The 23,702-nt window shown below is 35.4% G+C and overlaps 1 long non-coding RNA gene across 8 annotated transcripts in view; it reads right to left on the bottom strand.

Annotated features, from left to right (window-relative positions):
- Positions 1-1,067: 1,067 nt before the first annotated feature.
- The window catches only part of LOC142602117 (uncharacterized), a 260,454-nt gene continuing 237,819 nt past the window's right edge, over positions 1,068-23,702 (bottom strand). For 3 of the 8 annotated variants that reach the window (XR_012835822.1, XR_012835824.1, XR_012835818.1), the window contains 3 exons: positions 10,881-10,999; positions 6,426-6,495; positions 1,998-3,959 (listed from right to left, as the gene is read on the bottom strand). This is a non-coding gene — a long non-coding RNA (uncharacterized LOC142602117). Of the gene's footprint in view, positions 1,160-1,997; positions 5,061-6,425; positions 6,528-10,880; positions 11,000-23,702 lie in introns of those variants that run through there. The other 5 variants (XR_012835821.1, XR_012835819.1, XR_012835820.1 and 2 more) reach the window with 5 other exon arrangements.

The raw sequence follows: 23,702 nt of genomic DNA, 5'->3' as shown, positions 1-23,702 counted from the left end.
ACAGGGAGAAGTTCTAATCTGGATAACAGACCTATTACAAATTTGTTTTTTAATTTTTCAGGAGGGGGGATATTGTATTTTACACTAAATAAATTCTATTAATTTCTTATTGTCTCCCTAGTTTTTAAGTTATGCTAGTCATGGCATTATTACTCATAACTAAATTTAGCAAAGCCCTAAAGTACAGAGTTATCTAATTTGATATAAAGCAATGGAAAAGTTCAAATTTATGTAAAATCTCTGCTTTTGGGCACAGGTATAATATAAGCAGAAACTTGCAAGGAAAAGGTATATTTTGATCAATAGACATTTGAATTAATGTCTAAATGGTTAATGTATATTGAATACAAAAAGATAGATCAGAGAGAATCTTGGAAACTATTTTCCTTTCATTTCCTCTTTGTTGAAAAACCGCTTCCATAAAATAAATAATGATTAATCCTAAATTGGACTCCAAGAGGTTTTTAGCGCTGCTAAATTTGCAAGAGTATTTAGCGAATTATTGGCACTTAGTTTTTTCCAGTTGGGAATTCTTGTGGAAATATACATATTTTTTAAAATATCTAAGGCCAACTTAGCTAATCAGTAATAACAAATACTGATCTCAGTGTGCAGATTCTAGACAAAGACAAGGGAACGGTTTTAGGAGCATTTAGTTTCAATGAATGGACATTACAGTTTTGAAGAAAACTGAGCACTGCCATCTTTTGTTGAAAGAGACTAACTGCAACATTCAAATGTCAATATTTGGATCGGTACTGATTTGTATACACTACTTTCAGAAAGTTTGTTTACTGCTAAGACAGATGTTTTTTCTTACTAAACACAAGAAAGAACATTTTCTGTATTTGGTGAATATTTGCTGAGGCAGAAGATTTCAAGCATGAGCACAGTTATGAACAAGAGTCAGGCCAGGACCTATACTCCTATACTATACTTTTATAAGTGAAACCACTTCAGGCTCAATCCATAAGAATAAATATGATCTTTTTTATGATAAAGACAATGCATTGAAGTTTGATTTGTTAATGTAGCTGATATTTTTAAGAAAAAAAAAAAAGTACCTCCCTGTAACCTGTACTGCTGCTGAATGACAGTTTATATTCTGAGAAGAGAGATCAAGTCTAGGGTGGTCAGGTCTTTGCTTTCTGTTTTGTAGCTCAGGAAGAAAAAGGTGAAATGAAAAATGGCAGGTAACGTACATGAAAATGCAGAAACTTTTACGTCGCCAATTTTACTCCTTGTGCATTATGGCATCTTAACAGGGACTGGTGCTTCATGATCAAAGGAGCTTTAAGAAATAGCTTAGTGAAATTCCATAGTGCCTTTCAAAACTGGGAGTTCCGTGGTTATAAACTATTTATCCAAGTCTTCATTTTCCTAAATAGAAAGACATGTTGGGTCTACACCTACCATGTTTGTATGCATAATTTGATCATTGATATCCATTACTTATTTGAGTTCCTTCTGTCACTTTTGCAGAACTGCCACCAGCCAATCCTAAACTGCAGCAGGGAGTGTGAAACCTGAATTCTCCTCCACAGTTGTGGCTGTAAAGTCTTCTTGATATTCCCCGTTCAGAAGCCACCCCAGTTTGAACACTGGGCATACCTGAAAGGGCAACCACTATAGTCTTGCTCTATTCAAGCCCCAGATAATCTAAGCTCAGTAGGCAGTGCTGCTTTTTTTTTTTTTTTTCCCCTCCTTGGACTATGCAAATCTATACTATAAATATGTCACTTTGCTTTACAAGCAAAATTGTTTTCTAAACCACTGTCAATACTTTAATACAAAATGTCTTTTCCTTTGGCATCTCTAAATTTAGTTCCTAGCTTACAGTGCTTGACCGGACATTGGGAAATCTGATTTATTTAGTTCTTAAGTTTTTAAATGGTCCATTTTCTTTAAAAAAGGATTGAATCAAAACATTATTTTCCTTTATTTATATTTTACATGTACACGAATTAACCAGCTTGTATAAGACAAGTAACAAGTGCATTAAATGCCAAACAGCTCATCTCGTAAAAAACTCAAGTGGGAAAGAAGTCCACTCAGGTTTGAGACATAACCCTCTCCTTCCAGTTACCAGGACCTTTGTGTTTCAGTGTCATCTATAGTATTTGTGCCTTCCACAAGTCTGAAGCTAAACAGATCAGTATTGCTGATGGCTGTGGCAAGTCTCTGAGTAAGTAGACTAATTATATGACTTCATGTATACATTTGGATGTGTGGGGCATGACTGGTGTGAGCCTGAACTTAGGAAAGAAGAGACTTACAACCTCCTGTTATTCATCTATGGAATGGCCTACAGACCTCTGCCTTGCCCTGAAGACTATCCTAAAATCTGGATATAATATTTAGACAAAGATTCTCATAACTCTAGAATTTATAATTCTCACTTCTTTCAAAATCCAAAATCCAATTTGTGGAATAAAAACCTCTCTCTATATAATCCATTTTGATAAGAAATAATTAGACTCTAAACATATTAATATATATTTAATACATTAATATGTTCAATCAATGAGCTTATCATGCAACTTCTATTCTTAGTTTTCCCAACAGTCTATGGTAATGACCGTTTCAGAGTCTCAAAAAATGAACTGCAAAAATCTCATTTGGCTCAATGAGTAAGAAGTATTCGCTCAAACAGCAAAATGTTAATGAGCACACTGCTATTAATCTCTGTGTCTTGTTGACACAACTTGTTAACAAGGTTCCACATAAAAATTACTGAGCAATTTCATTCTATGTCGTTAGCTTTCTTGGATATGTAAGCACTGAATTTGGAAAGACATAAATGTCACTTATTTATGTCATCTTTATGTAACCTCTCTTAGAGATTTGGCCATGCCAATGTTTTTATGAATATTAGTACAATTACACATTAACAGAATGCCCAAACACCCTAATTATTAGTTTACTACTAATACATAGTTCAAGACATTTCCTGGAGGTATAGTTTAATACATTCATTCTGTCTGAGCAATTTTTTCATAAAATGGAGTGGTGGTGTTTGTATTTTTTAACCTAGTAGTATAAACACAGTTGAGTGATTGCTATAGGAAAGGAAAAGAGTTTCTGCCTCAGTCAAGGCTAAAGTCAGTTGTCAACTGATAAAAAAAAAAATCAAAGTTTGTGCACATAATTCACTCTTAGCTGCCTTTACAGATCAGGAAGAGTTACTTTTCTCTAAAAGAAATAAAATTTCTAGAAAAAAATATGCAGGGTAAGTGCTAGAGCTCCTCCAAAGTAACATACTCAGGGTAAAAAAGAGAACAGTGATGCTCTTCCTGGATAAGATGGGATCTCTGCCTTCTACAAAGTGAGGCACAATGGGCATGCCCTATTTGCATTGCTACCTCTCAGTTCAGTTCTTCATGTAAGAAAATTTCCAGCTCTAGTTTGTTAAAAGTTTGCATAGCAAAATCCTAAACTAAGGGTGTGGTTTGGGGGATTTTTTTTTTTTTGCTTTTTCATAATAATAATAAAGTATGATTTTTGAAAACTGAATATGTTGAGCTGCTTATGGGCAATGCAAAAAACTCTTCATAATAACAAATGTAAAACCAATACAAATCACTCATTCAACCATCATAATGCATTTCCTCCACAGACCAGGATTTTGAAACTCTTCCCCCATATACTGTAGAATGGTGGTAAAGCAGCCGCCTGCTGCTGCAAGTGAAATTACTAGATTGGAGAAGTCAGGCATATCCTAGAGTGCTTCTAGTTCATTCATGATCTTGCACTTTTTCCTTACTAAGTTCTGCTTCCCAAGTAATTAGGTGGTATCTACTTACATGCAGTGGACTAACCTCTGCCTCATGCATTCATGCCTCATTTCCTCATTTAATGCTCTTTTCAGTCTTGTTATTTATTTTCTTTAATATTACACTTCCAGTTCTATAGCCAGATGAGTCACACTCATTGCCATCCACAACAGCACTCTCCAAGGCCTGTGAAACAATAAAGTAATTTATAAAAGCTTTTCCACTGAAGTTATATACAGTCAGAGAAGCTAACCTTTATTTTAGTGGTACTTGAATTAGGATGAAGTTCCATTCAGAAAAGATTATTCATAATAAAATACAGAAGAACAGCATGTATTTTATATTTAAAAAAAAAAAAAAAAAGAAAAAGAACCCACACCACCACAACCACAACATACCAGGATAGTGAGACACAGTAGCTTACACTCACAGATTTTTTTTCATTCAAAAACATAAAAAATAAAAATAGACTGAAAATTTCAGAACACTTTTCTTTGCCATAGAAAAGAGGAGATCAAGTTCTCAGAAGTTCCTACACTAAATGCAGAATGACTGATTTATTTTCTTCACAACTGAAGAGTAATTTCTCATTTCAAAATATTGTTTCCTCTGTGTTCAGCTATCATTATGTGTGTACGATCATTACATTTTACAATTAGAATTTGACATAAGAAAGTAATTGTTATTTTCCTGAAGGTGACATTGACAGGCAGACAATAAAATGCCTATGAGATAAAAAAGAGGTAATCCCTTCTAATATACAGAAAAAAATCTTGCTAGCCAAGAACCCAAACACAGAAGAATCTATTTGCCTGTGACAGAGGGGGAACTCCTATAAATTTTCTGTGAAGGAAACTACCGTTGTTTCAATTACATCAATAGAAACTTGACCTGTAAAAGTTCAGTACACTCTTTTTCTGTCATTTTAACCACACGTTTCAGTTTATTGATTATGATCGATAGGAATATACTTGATAAGGAGATGGAAGAATTATTGTTATTATTGCTCTTACTTTTCCTCGCTCCACTGGCTTCCACTGGAATTATCATCAGTAAATCCAAACGCATATACTGCTTATCTATACTTACGTTGCCCAAACTGTTCTGTAAAATTTGAGCAAGCTTCAAGCTGCTGGCCTCCTGTGATGATAGTTTATAAAAATCACCTGCTGAAGACATTCAGTCAAATCTTCAGTAAAGTACAAGTCAGAATACAGCACTGCCGATTCCAGTGCGACAGTGCCTTTTCTGCAGGCATCATGGTCTGCCATGTTTCTGTTTCCAAGTCTGCAAAGCATAAGATGAGTTGTCCTATTTACAGTTGTTGATGTGAGTAGGGCACAAATACTTAACAGCATTCACATATTAAGAAAGATATCTCTTATCTTGCTAGGAAAAGAAAAAGTATTTAATAATATATGCATACAGAATTCAGAGTCTAATGTTGTGTAGCTGATGAATTTGGTTAACTTAACTTGGGTTCCAGATGACAAATACAACCTTGATCAGATAGATATTGCCAAAATGGAGAAAATATTAGCATACTGTTGTTGGGTTTTAATACATAAATAAATAAATTTATGTTATATGGTAGAGGAGCTGAAAATAAAATTAAGGATCTAGACTCCCATACTTGTAATCTTAAGCTCAGAACATACTTAAAATGAAAGTATTTTGCCAGAGCAAAAAGGTGACTAGACAACCAACACAAAACCACCAACAGAATTACAAACTGGCATTTGTGTCTCTGTGAAGAGAATTCCATTCCCATTTAAGACGTTTTTATTTCATTCAAAATTAAACAAGCATTACTTGACACATTCAAATATCAGAAGTTTTCACTAGTTTAAAAAAAAACCACACCAAAACATTAAAAGTATCATTTAAATAATGTTACAAGGCTATTAAAAATCAGAGCATAAAATTTCATGCTTGCAGAAGATGACTGTACTGGTTTGGGCTGGGATAGAGTAAATTTTCTTCACAATAGCTACTATGGGGCCGTGGTTTGGGTTTGTGCTGAAAACAGTGTGATAACACAGGGATGGTTTCGTCACTGCTGAGCAGGGCTTACACAGAGCCAAGGCCTTTTCTGCTCCTCACACCACCCCACCAGCGAGTAGGATGGAGGTGCACAACGAGTTGGGAGGGGACACAGCTGAGACAGCTGACCCCAACTGACCAAAGGGATATCACATACCATATGACATCATGCTCAGCACATAAAGCTGGGGGAAGAAGAAGGAAGGGGGGGATGTTCGGAGTGGTGGTCGTTGCCTTCCCAAGTAACTGTTACGCATGATGGAGCCCTGCTTTCCTGGAGATGGCTGAACACCTGCCTGCCCATGGGAAGTGGTGAATGAATTCCTTAGTTTGCTTTAGCTTGCGTGCACGGCTTTTGCTTTACCTATTAAACTGTCTTTATCTCAACCCACAAGTTTTCTCACTTTGACTCTTCTGATTCTCTCCCCCATCCCACTGTGGGGGAGTGAGCGAGCAGCTGTGTGGGGCTGAGCTGCTGGCTGGGGCTAAACCACAACAATGATGAAGGGGAACACATATTTTATCCTACCTAAAAATCTACTTTTCTCTTCTTATAAATTATGTCATGAGATTTATATAATAAAGTTTAATTAAAATAATTTTTCATACCCGCATACTTCTGAAGACCATGGCATGTTACACGTCTATGGAAACGTCACATACACGATTTTCAATCTTACTGTATGGAAAATGTTATATTTCTGTAATATTCTATAAGAAACATAATCGTCTTTGGCTGTACACTGACATTGTTAGCAGAGTCCTTTACAACAATAGAGTACATTCTGTAATTTTCCCTAGAGCTGAAACTCTTTCAGATGAACATGAGTCAGGCAGTACTTTCGGGAATAATGTTGCAAAGTTGTAAATGCTGCTTACCATGCCCATGAATACTGCCTTTCAGAGGAAGTACTTCAACTGTCAGAAATGATGTGAACTCTAGTTTGGTGGAGTACCCAGTAGCATAGTGATATTTTCAAAGACATTGCTGTATGTTGTCTTCCTAACTTTGAAAAGAAACAGTTATTTAGGTTGACAAACGAAATGAGGGTTGCACAAACCAAATACATGAAATTGATTTAAATATGGGCTTAGATTCAAAGCTCATTGGCACTTTTTGATTCAGGATAATTTTATATTAAATATTGGTTATTCAAAATCTAACACCAGCCTGTTTGCGGGAGAGGCGCTAACAACAGAGCTTGATTTTGAGCACTCTGATGGTAGTTCTCAGACCTCTTCTAAACTTAAAGACGTGTGCTCAGCTCTTCCACCTTCTTCTAGGAGCCTGCCCTACTATAATTGTGCCTTCTATTTGGAAGTCACAGATTAATATGATTTACTTTAGTAATTAAACTCTTATCAGAAAAGCCAGAAAGAGCACAAGATGGCATAAAAAGAATTAAATAAATCTGAATTCAACATGAATTGTTTACTTCTTTCTGCCAATATTATTACCCTTCCAGGAGAAGCTTTCTTCTTATTTGATGATGATACCACAATTGTTTATTTCAGTTCAGGCTTCATAAAGGCATGTCTTCTTGGGGTAGATGCTGTCCTGGATTTTTGATGTTTTTGCTAATTTCTGTCAATATTGAACTTTTTTTTAAAAAATAAAAAAAAGTGTACAATAATATTTTCAAAATTGTCATGTTTCAAATGACTATTTAGAGTATTTCACTGTGTGGCAAGAGTCATATTTCATAAACTCCTTGAAGATACGAGCAATTTTCAGAGAATGGGTGAATACATAGAGTTGATTTATTATAACAAGTGTTCTAAGTAACTTTTTTAAAGGGTTTGATACAAAGCTGGGATTTCCAAAGTTGTCTGCAGTTAAAGTTTTCAAACTCTCCTGTCCTGTATGTCCTTATGCCTTACATAGTATTGCTAGTCTGTGTTTAAGGAATGATACATGAAGGGCCGGTAGGAAGTTGTGCTGTAGGGAAAGACTTTTTTCTGAGTCATGAACAGTGCTGAACCATTAATCTGATTAAAAGCATAGCTCGTTATAGCCCAGCTGGTTATGCAATTTTTAATTAATACATAGTTTGTCTGAGATCTCATTAATTGAAGTTATCATGTATTTTATTTATTTTTATGACTTTTTTATCTAAACTGTTGTATTATTATGCTGTTCACATCATCAGATATGCCACTGGCCATGCATGTGCAACACCTGCATGTTTGCAGCAGAATCTTTCAAATGCTTACTAGATATTTAGTTGAGTCGTCAGCTTTTTGGCATGGTTTGGAATTATGAATCACTTGAAAGATTAATATATTTTATAGCTTCAGTGCTTGCCCCTTCTCTGCATCCATTTTGAAAAATAATTATATAACCGCAAAGTACTGCTAATAAAGAAGCTTATAATGGAATTTACAGAATGCTTTGAAAGAAACTTCCTTTCTCTTTTTTTTTTTTTTTTTAAATAAATTCTAATAGGATATAGGTAACAAAACAATCTATTGAAAATTTAGTTTTAGAACTGCACATGCTCCTTTCCCTGGTGGACAGTCATTAAGGTCACAGTGATAAGATTATTCTTTCTATGAATTACTCAGTATTACATACCATCAGCAATAAATAAAATATTATTCTGAATCACCTCAATATATACCAAGTCAGTAGGTAGGAAACAGGCAGTAACAGGGGGAAAATCAAAACAAAACCAACCCCCCCCCCCCCAAAAAAAAAACCCCAAACCATAAACAAAAAACCCAAAACACTGAAAAAACAATGTTGAAAGAAACTCTACAGCAAAAGGAAAACATTAACACTGCCAAGCCAACTCAGTTAAAAGCTTTGGTTCATATTATCCTTAGATGAACTACCAACACCATTTTTAGTAGAATAAGAGATGATTCGAGTCATATCCAATCTACTGTCTGTAGTCAATGCAGAAAGTTGATCTGTGTCATAAGAGATGCAGGAAACGTCCTGGAATCTGACTCTATGTGGTGAGAACAGTAATGAAAAATTTTCTTCAAGACCTAAGGTTTCTTATTTGCAGAGCCCTTGCTGACAGGCTTATGTTAGACATGGCATGTCTGGAAAGCTTGTCATTATCTGGCTCTCCTATAATGTACTCTGATTCTGCAAAGAACTGCTTCATAAGTCAATTACACTTCACTGGGAATATAACATTTACTAATAAGGAACTGTGAATGACAGACAAATTCTTAGAGCTGGGGTGGGCTCGAGACCTTTCTGTCAGAATTGCATGTACTTCTGTCTCATAGACAAACGCACCTTTTTTAGAGATGGCAAATGCTGTTTCAAAGCTTGCCACTTTTGCCATGCATTGCAAAGATGTATCCTGAAGGTCAAATGGAAAAAATAAATTGAGATTTTCACTTTCTATATGTAGCTATCAAACAAATTCTGAAAATCTACACAGGCAAAACTTCTGCTAGTACTGCATAAGAACATATAAATCTAAAAAAACCCATAATAACTGAGTCCAGAGGAGCTTAAGTAGAAAGCAGCTATTGCTGGTAAGATATTTTTCTGAGCATCAAACTTACTTCAGTGGATTCATCTAAAATATGCCAGATGGGACTTAACCAAAGGAACCAGTTTTCTGGGAAGTGACTATTATGTTAGCTGAGAAGCTATCAGAACCATAACCGGAACTGTTTACCCACGGCTTTCTTGTGAAACATGATAAACTCCTTTTTTAAAATCTGGGCCATACATCCCCTGTCTAGGTACTCAGGTCCCAAGAAATAACACCAGATGGAAGAGAGAGTTAAAGCAGCTTTCTGGGATTGTGGCATTTCAGGCTTTCTAGCGCACGAACACATTCTTCTACCTGATCAGTGCTCAACTTACACAAAGAACAAGAGACAGTCCTATCAAAAAATGTATGAGAAATCTGGCACATGCCATATTAAGGCAAAAATTGTACTGAGATACACCTGAAAAAGGAAGTACAGTCATATAGCAATAGAAACATCTAAATCATAGAGCTGAAAATCATTTTGAATGTAAGATGGCATACAAATTAACTGGTATAATTCAACACAGTGCTATCACTCCTCTATCCTGTCTCACAACATGCTGTTGAACCTTCATCCAAATTAACTTGCATCTTTCTTTGACATTGTCATGGCCCTTTCATCTAGTATGGGGCGATGATAACAGTTTATCTGTATTTTAACAAGATACAATCTTGTCTTTAAATGAGGATGAGCTAAGCAGGCAAGGTTTGAAAGATTCATACTCATGGATCTTTGAGCTGAGAAGCATGCAAAGTCATGCACAAGATTGACCAAGTAATTAGGATTTGAAAATGTTAGTGGTTTAGAAGTGTTTTATTAGGTGTTTCAATATACAATTATAAAATATTTTGACTCAGGATTTTTTTTTTTAAACAAGAAAACAACACCAAAAATAAAAAACCTACTCATGAAAGAAAAATGCATATTCTTTTTGGTTTTTCTCCTTTATTACATATGGTAATCTCTCTCTAATATGCATGGTAATTAAGTGGATAGTCTCCATTATTTAGTGCTTTTAATTTAAGCAGACCTTATCTATGGAATCATGAATTACAATTCCATGGACAATGGAACAGATCCAGTAGTGGGCCCCTCACTTGTATGGCCACTGTGATTTTACATCTGTAAAGCATCAAGAGTTATGTAAATATACTTCATCTATTAACTGATCAGAGTTTACAAGTAGTTCTAGATTTGCTCCAGAGGGCTCAGCTGATGTACGTACTGAGTTGTCTGACATCAGGTGTTTTGGTTTTGAATCTGGTTTTCCACTAGGCAGATTTCAATGATTTTTTTTCCCGACTTACGATACTTACAGGGAATCATACAGAAAACTTCATCCAAAAACCCTTAAGATTTACCTGTTCACCACTACTTGCCATTGGACTAGGTGATTGTTGAAAGTCCCTTCCAGCCAGAACTAGTCTAGCCTAGTCTATTAAAATACCTTACAGAGTTGTAGAAAATAAATGACATGTCCTTCTCTAGAAAGAATTTTGCTAGTTTCACTGACACTACAACTGCAGTGTTGAAAAAAGTTTTCCTTACAGCAAGTCTTACCTTGTAGTAGTACATGAAGTTCCCAGCTTGAAGTACGTCTACTCTTCACATTCATTTTAACCACTAAAGACTTCCCAAGCAGAAAAATGTAAATCGCTTGTGTAAGCAAATTGGATTTTCTGGAAGAACAAAATCAAAGTGAATGAAGAGCCTAGGTTTACTTTACAGGACATCTAATAGCATAATATTCCTTTAAAATCCCAGTCCGGTTATTGTAATTGTGCATTTTACCCATCACTCAAATAGACAAAGGATTTACCTCAGGAAAAAAAAAATAATTTTACAGTTCTATAGGAAATAACAGGAAAATGAACAGTTTATTGATTGTTAAAGCACTAGTCCTTCCAAAACAAATTTCTAGAAGACAGCAATTCTGTAGCCAAAAGCTGTGTAGTGAGTTAGTGAACCACAAATAACCACTTTTCACTGTCTTTATGGCTGCCCTGACTGTTTCTCGAGAGAAGCTTGGATGCCTTTTTTTTTGTTTCTGAAAACAATGAAAATGTAAAGTAGTAATCAGAATATAAAATTTTTAAATTTTTATTTATTTTTTTTAAAGTAAAAACTTCAAAGTGTCTGTTTGGGAAAAAAAAATAATCTTGGATTGAACTTACTTTTTACCAAAGTTAGCATATCAAGAGACAAAACTGTCCTCAGCTCCTGCAGGAAAAATGGACCATCCAAGCAAAAAACCTTCCAAGAGAAAAATTTCACAAATGAAAAGAACTGTGGAAGACACTTAGCTATTTCTGAGATGGAATATTTTGTTGAGCTAGAGATGACTGAACTTACTTGGGTGGAAAGACTTAAAAAAAAGGAAAGCTGACTGGGATCAAAGAACCATGGTTCAGTATTATTTTTTTTTTTTAGGATGAGCTTATTTGGGTCTGGTTGGTTGTACTTAGCACAGTTACATCCTTCTGGGCAAATTGCTATACAAAATACATCTCAGAACAAAGAATTTTTTTGAAAGACATAGATGACATATAGCAGGGACAAGTTTCTCTGTTCACTGGGAGACTTATCTTCCCAGATCATGGCAGAATTTGCCTTGTGGTCTCTGAGCATAATTCTACCAGTAATGATGATTTTTTTATAGAAGACATTTATTCATGAACATTCAGAACTAAAAGAAATAGTTATATTTTTTAAAGAAATGACAAAGTATTTAATGTTCATGGGGCATAGAAACCAGACCACTATATGCTTTGGACAGCTTATTTATATAAAGCATAAGATAAATTGTAAGATCACAAAAAGATATGAATAATACATATGTTTTTTATCTGTATAGCGTTTTTCCTTCCAGAGTATCTCTGATCTTTTCAATATTATCGGACTTGACTTTTGGGCAAAAGAAGAACCTTGTAACCAAAGACACCAGAGAATTCTTACTTTCTGGGTACATGCAAAGCCTCTATTTAAAGTCTCATACAAAAGGTTTCTATAGAAACCTGAAGGGCTCAGCCAACCAGTGCTAAAACGCTGAACCCTGAGGCCTATACAAAACCCACAAAAACATTTATCTATCTTAATGGTTCCTGAAGTCACTGATCTCTATCATGCTTCAGCATATCTTCTTAATATATAGTGTTATACCTTACATTAGCATACCCTATCTTTGAAAATAAAACATTCTGATAACTGTTAAAAACATGGCTTTAACTCAGGTCCTTAACTGATCCCAAAGCTAGTGAAATGAAAATTAACTCTGATCTCCTTTTTGGCATATACTATCTCCTAGGACATGTAATATGAGTTTTGCTTTTTTTTAAGGAGCTGTTTGTCCTATATATAGTTATGTTTCGAATTCTTACTCACTAAAAGAGCAAGTATTTTTGGTTCCTTCTGAAAGTCATATTTCCATAGTGATGCCGAGCTGACAAAAATATGCAATACATCACGATAACTGAACATTAACTCACTATCACAGATACTGCTCCCAGATACCATTTTAAACTCAGTCTGGAATAGTATATTGGTGCAAACCTCAGTTTTTCCTGAACCTTATTTTAATATATATTCCGTATAAAGCATTCACTCTTAATTTTCAGCTTGTTCTGTTTCTGTTTTGTTTGTTTCAATTAGTTATCCAAGGCTAAAATAGAGGCCATGTCTCATTTCAGGGTCCACTCCTAAACAGCAGCTTGGATGAGGCTGCATTAGGTTTGATTTCCTCTTCCCTGCGAGGGGACGCACTCTCCTAAGACTACTGCAGCACTGCACAGTCCTCCAGCAGTCCTTGCAAAAGGCTTACATCCCTAATCTCCACAGCATCTCTTTCCAGTACGCCCATTTTCATACTGTAGAACCAGTGAGACAGTATTTCTCTGTATTTGCCTCCCAGAACGTTCATAAACGTTCATATTCTGTTGGCTGTTAGGGCTATGCAGAAATCCAGAGAGGAACACACATCCATTGGGTTGCCACAGATGAAAACTTTCACTGAGCAGAAGGCGCACAGCACGAGAAAGATGGAAGGCAACTCAACTCTACCGCTTACTTTGGGCAGTGATCTCAATGTGCCAGAAAGGACAGACCACATATTTCTCGTATCTGTTTAATGGGAGGTTTCTCTTGTACAGAATCTTTTTGTTTTCTTGACAATAGTCTTAGAAATGCAAGTTCCTTCATTTTACTGCTTCTGATATTTCATTATGGCTCAATTTCTGTTAAAAGAACATTTCAAATAGAATTTCAGTCCATAAATAGAGTAATATTTTCTTTCCGCTACACCAAGAAGAACCTGCAAGAATGACAGAACTCCAAAGCTCAACAGCATGCCAACGCTTCACAAAGAAATGGCTCTCCAAGGGAAATGGAGCCTTGATTTCTGAGTTTGCAGAGCTACGATAACAGGACATACCACAGATACCAATTCCAAAGATAATTATTCATAACATCTATGAACAACTCTGACAAATGTTATGGAGTTTGGGGCAAGTTTGTCTTTATAAAGAATTCATGACATACCTCCTTTCAATCATCTCACATCCACCCACACTGACATTTCACAAACCAAACTTATCCATAATACCTCTCAGCGCAAGGCATTTTCTACACATTTGTTCAGGTCAGCACGCAAATGTTCTCACTTTCCAGCCTTCAAAAAAATAAGAAAAGAAAAGGAAAAAAACCACATACTCCCACATCCTTGTACAAAAGACTACTCAAGGTCAAGATCAAGAAAAAAAGCTTTTGTCCTCCTCTTTTGTCCTCCCCTTAGTTTGTGCAATACCTTCTTTCACACAGTGCGTAATAAATTTCCAATCAGAACTTTGCAACTCTTGAAACCTCTTTCTCCCAGGAATAACAAGATCAGACAGAAACAAAATGACAAATATTAAACAGCTTTGTCTACTTCCCATTGCAAAAATAAGGAGTTACCGACATAAAAATTAACTCTGAAAAATTAAGTTATAGAAAACAATACAGAGTCTTCTATTGCTCAGCAAAATACTCTCTGTACCTTATTTATGCCAAGAACTATATCATGATTTCTGCTTCTATGGTTATTGGACATATTTGTTGAGGTACTTTACAACAGATTTTCTTCCTATATCTTAATCGCTACTAAATTGTCTAGACTCGGTTGTGTTTCTTTCAAAAATGTAAAAAAACCTGCTGAACAGTTTTTCTGAGGCAACAGTTGTGCTTTTCTCTTGGACAGACCTCAATGACATACTTCACTTACAAAAAGATGACAAGTAAAACAACCAGAAAGTTCTTTCTGTGGTAAGGCATTATATGTCTCAGCTGAAGACAAACTTCTGTGTATAATAGTTGTGATATTTGATGAACTGCATTAAAGTTGGAAAACTACTCATAGAAAGTAGTGTGGTATTTATGCAAAGGAATGGTGCAAAATCATTAAACATACAAAAAAAATTATCTATAGTTTATACTTAACATGAATCAAAGGCAGAAAATGCGAACACATTTACTGGTTCACCAAGACAACTATTCTACCAAATTCTTTAAGTACTAAACATTATTATTCTCTGATTTACAGATTTGTGTTGTGGCCGTAAAGTCACTTGCTCAGAGCTTGCTAGCCTGTCATGGCACCAGCTGTATTAAAATGAATTATTTCTGACCCCAAATAGCACAAATGAGCTATTACACCTGAATGCAGTAAGGATCCATTACTGCGGTTTCAGAGAAAAGTCCTCATCAGCTTCTGAATTTTATTACTGTACCACTTCAATGCCGTGCAGACTCATTCATGAAAATAGTTTTCAGAAACTTTGTGTGTCAAAACTTTGTTCCTAAGTACAGCCCTGATGCCAATAAAATGGCCGGAAGAACTTTATTTTATTTTAAGAAAAAATAGTAGGTTTTATGCCAGTATTTCTCTCAAGCATGGCTGAAATGTTTCATCTCCCCAAAAATGTCAGCTTCAGGCAACTCATCTCAAGTTAAAAATATCAGCTTTAGGACTGAACTACAAGAAAGCAAATGAAAAGGGCCTGGCAGCTGCAAGTGTCACTAAAGCTTAACTGCAGATGACACTGTCAGTTCCCTGTGCGGCACAGCATATTATAATGCATGTATGGTAAACGGTGCTTTTTGTGATCTAGATGTACTACTTAATGATTTCCACTGCTTCGTAAATGTCAGACATGTGATGTGAATTTCTATTCACTTTATCACTTCAGTGTATGATCCGGAATAACCACAACAATCGGTTCTTAGCAGCTGTGGTCATGATAGGGGATGTACATCTACTTCCTCAACTTTCTCATCAGAAATTGTTGCCAGTTCTCCCAGTAAACTTCAGGAGACAAGAAAATGAGACTGAAACAAAAGAAAAACCTTTAATCAAGATTCTACAATGCCAGTATGATTTGTGACCTATTCTCGCAAAGCCCTGGAACACATGTATAATTAAGACCTTAATTAATTCCACTGAAGGAAATAAAACTGCTTTATATGCATCACTGTATTGAAGGAGTACAGTATTCTCACAGCAGTAAGATTTCATGGAATGCTGTTGAAAATGATGAATTAGAATTTTTTAATTACATGGAATAATAACTACCACCACCCCCCCCCCCCACCCCCCCCACCCCCCAAAAAAAAAGAGAAACTTAGCCAGACATGAACAAAATGTATTCTTTTACAATTTAAAAAGTATTTAAGATGTAAATAAATAGACCCATTTAGATCTCAGTCAGAGAAACTAGTTAGATTTAGTCAGAGAATCCAGTCAGGTTTTTTTAAAGTTTCAGTATATACTTCAAGAAGAGGCACTTTGATACATTCAGAAGAGATACTGCTCATATTTCTTTGCTAAATATCAGCACAAGTACTACAGACTGCAGAATGACTGCTGCTGCTGAAAAAAGATCTCAAAAAGGGGTCATACAAGGAACAGGCACCAGATTTGATTTAAGGACAAAATGTCCTAAAAATATCATGCCTGCATACAATATCACTGCAACACAGGAGCAGCAGACTAGTATAATCAATGCAAACTGAGGTCCCCAAAAAGGAATACCAGTAAGCACAAATTTGACAAACTAGAAAAAAGAAAGAAAAATAAACTCAAAATAACACATACCACTAATATATTAGACTTTTCTTCTGAATATTCTATTAGGGATAATATTTTTCATTACTTTGCCTTATAAAGGAATGAATGAATGGATTAATGACATTATTCTCAGAATTAATAAAATTTAAATATATTAATTTTATAATTAATTTACTTGCTGAGCACAGGTTACAACGACGTTAAAACCCTCTTAATTGTTCATAACAATAAAAATAATTGAACTGAAACTGGATCAATATATTTAATAAAAATCTTGATATTCTGTCATCAAAATACTCTATCATAAAAAACTAATATAGTCTTTAAAGTTTGATAAAATTGAATATTCTGACAGTGTTCTGATCTTTCTAGTATTCAAAAGAAGGCTTCTCCTGAAGACTGAAGTAGACTACAACCAGCATTTCCATCTTAACTGTCTTGGTAAAGGAACTTAGCAGAACAGGCTTCTCAAGAAGAAATAACAAACTCCAGTAAAGCAGGATTTCAATGAGACTTGCTGGAAAAAAAGTTATCATTCCTAACAGAGGAGCAGCAGATAGAAGGCTGTGACTAGGTACAACAAATTTGAGACGTGAAAAATTAATCTTGTAATTTTCTAATAGTTTCCTAGGAAGAGATCAAATAACATTTGAAAGCATCATGAATAAAACTGCCTTAAGAGAGATTTTAGGGAAGTAGGACTACAGACAAGAATTAATGAAGGTATAGGCTACAGAAGAAAATGAAATAAAACCCTTCACAGCACATCTGACTTTTGATACAAGGATGTAGGTGAAATGAAAAATACTCCTTTATTATTAATGTATTCTAATGAGCAAAGACAAAACAAATCATAAAAGGAACGAGAAGCTGAGCATCTTTGTTCTAAGCTGACAAAGAAAACATCACACAAACACCCAGAGTAAGGAAGACCCTGGTGTTTGTTTTAATTTCTAGGACTCAGCAGGCTATAAAAGTCAAGAATCTTGTCTCATCTTAAGCTATGTCCAGAAAAAATCCCTCACTTGAAGACAGGTACAACTTCAGCAGTAATAAAATTACTTTCTTCAGGTGGTCGGATCCAGCCCAATACGCTGTTCTTCTATGTCTTGCTGCAATGTGCAACAACCAAATCCCATTTTATAGGAATAGACAGGACAGTGAGCAGAAGACTGCCCTTGACCATCACTGACACAGAAGCCTTTTCTAAACGTACTGCTGAACCTTCAATTTACTAGAAGTCAAACTAATCATTAACCCAGTACACTTCTTGCAAAGCATCTACATTTTCACAAAACTAATTTTTGCAAAATTAACTTCTTCAGAACAATGTAATATCACACATAGCCCAAATAATCAATTCCAAACACAATATCAACATTCTAGACATGGACTTCTAGATATCAGAGAAAGATTAGTATTAAAATAAATGAAATAAGTAAGGTCTAGGTTATTTTGTTCTTCTGTTCCCCAAGAAAGGAACCTCACGCTTTTCTGTCATAGAGCTTTTGCTTCTTTTTGTTTAAAGAACCAAAGTGTCAGACTGTGCTCCTTTGCGCTAATATGTCTTGTTCACTGACCAGCTAATTTACTCTTTTTTCTTTTTTTTTTTTTTTTTTTGTGGTCAGTATTTTAGACATGAAAAATTAATCTTATAATTTGTTAACTATCCTCTAACAAGAGATGAAGTACCAGTTGAAAACAGTGCTAATAAGACTGCCTCAGGACACAGATTTCAGGAGAGCGGAACCCAACTCTTTCCCATTGAGTATGGTGCACGCTACGTACAGGGGGGTCCCTGCCTGTAGAAAGCTTAACAACAAAACCTTCAGCTCCAGACTCAGAAGGACATCCTCAGAGGATCTTCCCTCTCTTTTCCTTTCTGACCAACAGTTGAGTAATGTCTTTTGCCAGCCAGCTGGCACGTTTCAGTCACACTGCTGTACCTGAACAATGAACTCTTCTTTCATAACAAAGATACTAAGTTAGTCGTCCAGGTAAATTTACTTCCCGTTATGATAGAATGAAGTAGCTGTGTTACACCTGTTCTTTGGGTGCTGATATATCTTTCATAGGTCTAATCAATATACTTCTATTGAACAAGGACTGAGCAGGAGACCAAAATTATTCCAATATAGTTCTAAAAATGTATAATGAACTGCATGTCCTAATACCAACCAGGGAAAGTAGAAAGCAGAAACTACACAGGCAGGAAATACAGTGCAGCTTTTCCAGTTTTCTCATGGGCCTTCAGCCCATTGCACAGGTAAAAACCTGTAAGTGATGTCTAACAGATAAAATTCATATTATAATCAAAAGATTTGGACTTCTAGGATGGGACAGCGTGGAAGGCACTGTTATAAAAAGTCTGAAGGTGAACAGGATGGTATGTTAAGCCACCAAAATGGAATTTTACGATGGAAAATAACATGGTCCCCAGCTACTCCTCTCAAGTATCAATGGCAACATCTTCTAAAAGCAATTGAGTATTGCAAATTAATTAGAAGAAAATTATTAATGTATTAAACTTACGTTGCAAGAAATACTAAATAGTTTGTCAGTCAATAATACACACTGCATACAGACCTACACAAACGAAATAAAAGGCTATCAGAAGAATAACTGTTGACTTTGACATTATACCAGCAATTAATTTTCTGCCCAATCCTTCAAAATTTACTCACATAAATAATCCATTCTCTTGACATTTGCTAAATAAAACTGCTCACAAGTGAGAACTGTTGTCCTTATGCTCCTCTGAGAAACTGGGTGCGCTATATGTCTGCACCAGTCTGTTCTTCATGATTTTCTGCAGTTGACAGATCATATCCTCCAATGGCGTCATAAAAGTAGGTTGAACCAGCACAGGTTTGCTAACCTATACAAGCTGAGGTGCTAGTCTTTCCCTTTACTAGAAGACATTGTAACTAGATAGATATGAAAACATTACTTCTTCGGCATATGATATAAACCTATATTTGTGGAAGGTGAGTTACTAAACTAAGATGTATTTGACCTGGTTTTAAGGAAGCTGTTGAAAGGACTGTTGATCCCAAAAATATCAAAGGCTTAACAATGCCAAGTCAGCAATGGTCTTCAAGGAAATGATAAATAAGGCATTAAGAGGCCTTAAATTTCATTTCAGATAAAACCATTCTCCCTTAGCTAGGAAGTCTCTGTTGATGACCTAGGTGCATGAACTTCAATCAGACTTTTTGCGATTTTTGATGAGCATCAACTATAATGCAACTACTGCCCTTGGTTCGTGGAGGTATATAAGTATTACTGATTGTTTGCTTTACAACACTAGTAGTAAAAATACCTAGAAAAAGGGAAGCATAATCAGCATGTATGTATAGACAAAGCAGGTAAAATTCCGAGAAAATATCATTGTTTTCCAATAAAGTATTGTATGAGATATTGTGTACTGCCATGTCCAAATGGCATGTTAGGCAAAGGGACAATATTTGAGTTTCCAAGGACATGAATTATTTGTTAAATCATTTCCAGCAGTTCCAGTCTCAACAGCAACATTAGTTCCCAAACTGTTCTGCATCAGATTTGCCTCAGGAAAGATAAAAGGCTAGCTTAAATCCTGGTGTGAGACTGGTACTGCTCCGTTCACATGTTTGGTGGTTTTTTTTTTTTTTTTTTTTAAACTTTATCTACATTTGATGAAGCTACTCTCTGTAAGTTCAACCCCTCCTTTTTACCATTCCACTTTCCAGTCTACTTTTGGAGTTCTCCTGGCATTGGTAGCTAGAAAGGAGGAAGAGTAATAATTAGAGCCAGGAATCAAAACCTTTTTAAACAGGTTGAATTGCCCACTGTCAAACTATCAAATTTTGTCCTTTTTTATGTCATGAGTTAACTCTTTCTAAACTTTTTGTAGATCAGACTCACCATCCTCTTTCAGGCCATTCTGCTTTAACAATTACATAGGGTTCTGGTTACTGAATTTTATATATATACAGATATTATATTGAGAAACTCCATCATCCATCTTACTAGTATAAGATTCTCTCTTCCTTCCTGAGTTGAACACTAACCAACAGACAATATCTGTGAGGCGAGCAAAATAATAGAGACATGACCTATGAAGACATTTTGAAGCAATACTGTTACGTCCATAAAATAATTAGGGGAAAAATACAACTCGCTATTGAAATTACAACTTACACACCATTAAAATTCTGATATATGGTGGACTGACCAAAACAGAATTGGAAACATTTTATGCATGGTTTTGAACTTGGTTTGGAGAGAGAATCAGTTCCATAATTTTGGACTAGAAACAATTAATATCTGTTTACGTACACAACTTGCTGAAGATGGCCAAGAACCAGGATCAAGACACTCCTCCCCAAGCAAAGACTTAAAAATAGGCTTTGCTTTAGGGAGTGGAAATGATTTTGACTGACAGCAAAGGATATCGTTATGTATGCCAACTTAAGTGTCAGTGTTTGCAAAAGCAGAGCTTTTATTTGCTAAATATCTACTGATGTTTGGTTTAGTCTCTCTGAAAATAAGAAATCAATCAATTCCATACCATATCAACAGTGGCTGAATTTTGAGCATGAGATTCTCAAAATATAAAGTCTTACCTGGAATACCCCATGCATTTATCCATCATTAATAAGAACGACTTTACTGGAACAAGGAAACAGAAGAATTGATAGAATAATTAAGAGAAAGATGAGATCAAAATGACCTTGGCTTAGTTTGCTCAACAGAATGAAAGTTTTGGGCAGAGGGAGAAGCAAGGGAAGGAGATAAATTTGTTCCCTAGAAAAATACCAGAGAACAGAAAGCAGTCAGGAAAAAGGCTATGTGAAAGGTCAATGTGTCAACAGAACAAGTACGCATGAGCTGTCCATAAATAAGTTTAAAAGAAGCCTCCTATGCATCAAAGGAGTGAGGGTCTGGAAAATGTCCTCAGTGGGAGAAAAAAAAATATTTACTTTAAGATGGGGTTTCATTAACTTAATGGAGCCAGATGATATAAGTGTCTACAATAAGAAGGATTTGGACTTGATGGCCCAGATCTTTCATAATACTGTGTTCCAGTTCTGACCTTGGCTTCACAGTTCCTTCCCTTTGCCCATCTCATGCATGTTACCTTTGTTTAGGTGAGAAATTGGTGTCTGACACAAAGATACTTTGTTACAACACAGATATGGCATCAAAGCTTGGATTTATACTTTCCCCTCCCTGGGCATTGGTTCCCTGAGTTATGGAATCCCAAGTTCTGTTTCTTTTGGGATCCTCTATGTCCAAGGATAGGATGGAGATTATTTCTATTTGTTGAAATGTCAAATATGAGATCATGATGCCAAATCTTTTTACATATGGTAAACCATAACGCTATCTGCACAGGATGAATTCAAGCAATTTATTCTCTATAATTTCATTCAAGTGTATTTTGAAAACAATAACATGATAGGGAAGCAAGCAAACTACGTGAAGCACATCCAAACCTACCAAAATGAAATGTTTCCAGAGACAGCAAAAAAAAAAAAAATTTTTTGATATACAATAGAAATAGAAGGCTAAGACAGAAATCTTTATGATGCCCTACGTACAAAACAATGACATTTTTTGGCTGTACTTTCCCAACATTTCCTCTTTAGTTCCATTAGTTTACTGTCTGATCAACACGTACAAGTTTTCTGGCCATAATGAAATCTATTAAGGCAAAAGATCGATGCTGAGGTAGGGCCAATGCACTTCATATGGGATTCTTTCAGCTTACCCAACTCACCACAACTGCTCATTGTAGAGCATCCATCCCTGCTTACCCAACACCAGTGATCCTTTGTTTGTAAAAGCTCATGATTCAGACAGTGAAAAGAATAACTGCCTTTTTCATACAGTGAGATGAGAAACATTCTCAATGCAAAGAGCAATCAGTACTGTGAAGTATTGACAGAGTAAGAGGAAAAATATGATGTATGTTGTTCTACAAATCTGATGATGTGAACTGAATTTGTTCAGGGTTCTTTTCTGGTAATACTGGGAGATGGATAGGGGGAAACTGCCATCTGTAAAATCCAATTTGTGCCCTTACAGTAGAATTACTGGGATGAAATAGCTAAAATTAGTGCAAAACTCAGTGAAATATCTATATTACTAACTCATATACATAATGGGACCTAAAAGATAGATGAAACAATATTGATTAAAAATCAAATTATTGGTAAGTGGTGTCCACTGGAAGAAGGAAAAACAAAAAGAGAGAGAAAGAATTTCTTTTAGAATTGATAAAATATTCAAAACTTAAATAAACAGTTCAATATATCTGAACAGAATATTTAACTCCCAACCCCTCCCTCATCCCCCCAGGTAAACATTTCACTCCACATCAAAGTTTGGGAAATTGCTATGGACTTAAAATGGAAGGAGGCCTTTCTGCATTATTTCTAGGCCTTACTTTAGCTTCGGAGAATTTTAATATGTTGGCTAAATCTTATTTCTCTTAACACAAGACAACAATTCTCCCATCTATCACCAAACATAAAGCATATTTCCCAGAAGACAGAGAGCCCCAAAAGATAAGAATCAAGTCTGCATTTCCATAACAAATATCTACATAATTAAATTTTCTCTGTTTTTAAAGTTATGTAGTGAATACAAACATCAACAAGTGTGGGTGGCTTACTTTGGTTTTGGGATACAGAACTGAACTTTGAAATATGAAAAAAATTTAATGACTTCAATTTCACCTTTATTACAAGTGTTTCTATACATGACCAGAACAGGTGGTTAACCATTTAATAATATTTTTCATACATTTATGTTTGAAATGCACTGGTTTATGCTTTTCAATTTTCTTTTATTACAATGAAAGTGATTTAGAATTAAGAGTGTGGGAGGCATAGGAAAAAATCTACCCTACCCAATGTCAAAAAGAATATCAAATTATTGATCTGTAGACAGGAGGAAATTAAATATGGGATCCCCTTCTCATTTAAAAGAAAATAACTGCAACAACTCTGCAAAAGTTCACAGAAGAAATAGATTAAAAATGTAGGCATAAAATCAACTACTGTCATGAATGTATCTTCTGCAGTTTTATTTACTGTACACCACAAATACAAGGATTTATCAGAAGAGTATAGACTTAACTTTCTTTGCTGACCTTAACTTTTGTGCATACACAGCCACAGAGACATTTCATAGTTGCTACAGCCAAAATTATTACTTTATCTCTGAAAATAGAATTGTTTTCAGTGACATATCATCTTAATATATTTTGCTTCTGGAAGTTTTTCTTCTCCTTGGATTTC

This window comes from Balearica regulorum, chromosome 5 (genome assembly GCF_011004875.1).
Source record: "Balearica regulorum gibbericeps isolate bBalReg1 chromosome 5, bBalReg1.pri, whole genome shotgun sequence".
Taxonomy (NCBI): Eukaryota; Metazoa; Chordata; class Aves; order Gruiformes; family Gruidae; genus Balearica; species Balearica regulorum.
This window is presented reverse-complemented; position numbering and strand designations above follow the sequence as displayed.